This window comes from Cariama cristata, unplaced genomic scaffold (genome assembly GCF_000690535.1).
Source record: "Cariama cristata isolate BGI_N322 unplaced genomic scaffold, ASM69053v1 scaffold12974, whole genome shotgun sequence".
In the NCBI taxonomy this organism is placed as follows: domain Eukaryota; kingdom Metazoa; phylum Chordata; class Aves; order Cariamiformes; family Cariamidae; genus Cariama; species Cariama cristata.
The window spans coordinates 10,915-12,852 of NW_009611402.1; positions in this window are offsets into that span (position 1 = coordinate 10,915).

The following is a 1,938-nucleotide window of genomic DNA, read 5'->3' on the forward strand; positions in this document are numbered from 1 at the left end:
ATGCCACAGAGAAGAGGAATTTATCTGTAATTCTTGGATCCTGGCAGTGCAAAATCTGTACTTACCCTTGGAGCGAGCACCACAGAACTCTGGGGTCAGATCATCAGGGGTGTCCGCACAAGAACAACAAAGCATCAAAAATACAGCGGGCATTAAGTGGTTTATGTTAGAGAAAGCTGCACCAGTGACAATGCCATAGGGCAACTAGCCATCAATTCAAGTTACAAAGAATTTCAGTGCTTTTTGCTCTGGGCACCAAGCTGATTTGCCATGTTATAAACTGAACAGAACAGACACACTGGGTTAGAATCTATGTCGCAGCCCCGCAACCAGCAGCCCGACACCTCTGCTAAACTGGACTTCTTGTGATGTGCTGCTCGCTTCCTCCGTACTCCACCCTCTAGCTAACCCTTCTTTCCACAAGCTGCAAAACTATGAAAGAACTAATCACAATTAGCTCCAATAATGCAAAGATCCTGCAGCCAAGTGTATTTCATTAAAAAACCCCAACTTACCAAATATTGAGTCTTACACCACAGTTTAAACAAGTCTTCCTAAAGTATTCCCTCTTTCCTTTCACTACTGGTCCAAAACACCAAAGCAGCAATGACAAGTTACAAGCCTGTAATGTCGTGGCAAATTAGAACTAGAAATGAAAGATTAATATTACAGTGAAAATATACTGTGAGCATTCTGATAGAATTACTTTTGTACTGGGCAATTCCCATGTTGTCAAAGCTCAGGAATGCACTGTCACTAGGTTTGAAGATATTACTCCAGGTGTTTTTCCGAGGTCTCTAATATTTGCTGTATTACTCCACATTTTCAAAAGATTGTACCAAGATGGATGCATGGATGGAGAGACACATATCATAAAAACAATACAATTAAAAAAGATTAAATATGTTCCAAGTACTCTCATTTTGCAAGGTCCAAATTAACTTTCTTAATAATTACTCTTTTTAATACTTCAAACCTCCTAAAAGTCAGATTTCACTGTAGATCCAACCTCTTTTTCAACATACTATTCTGAATAATTTAATGATACATCTGAAAAATGACAGGATAAAACTCCATTGCGTAATATATTTGTACTTAGTGCTTTACTTTGTTTTGTTTTACTTCTATAACTTTAAAAATGTTTTGATCCTGTTTTATTGGAAAGAAAATAAACTGAAAGTGAGGCTTCTACCCAAACAAATTTTCACAGCAGTAGGTATAAACTCTGGAAAATAAAATGCAGGTTAAAAATGTTCAGGGACTATTAAATGTAATGGAAAGAAAGCACCTATCACTTAACTGAATTTTTGCTGTTAAAGCAGTTTTATGTTTGCTATTCACAGGTACTAACATTTATGATAGTAACCTTTATAAAGTCAATTTAATTATCTTTATCTTATTACAAATAATAAATTTAGTTGTCCTATAATGAAAATCAATTGTCAACATAAGCTATGGTTAACATCTAATAAAACAGCCCTCTGTAAATCCATGATTAATAAGATTGGCTTCTATATTAACTAACAGACATCATAAAATTTCCTTCCTCGCATTAATCTGTATATTCAAGGTTCATCCTGCTGGACTGAATTTCCTAAAATAAACTGTTAGAGTGAATGAGCAAAATTTTGGCGCCTATCATTATTATGTTATAACCCTTCGAATATCTATCTATAGCTGAATGGTTTTGAAATTAATGTCATATTTTAATTAAATCATAGAAGATGGTGGCTATAACAAGTGATAAGTGATGCACTTCTTTGTTTCCCTTAGCTTCTGAACATGATGATAATGCTGCTTATGTTTTGGTTTCAGTGTTAGGGGAAGCCAATGGAAAAGTGAAAAACCAATTTCCCAAAACAGTCTTTACATATGACAAGGGTTACTTAAGCTCTTCTGTGGTTAAAAAAAAAAAAAAAAAAAAAAAAAAAAAAAAAA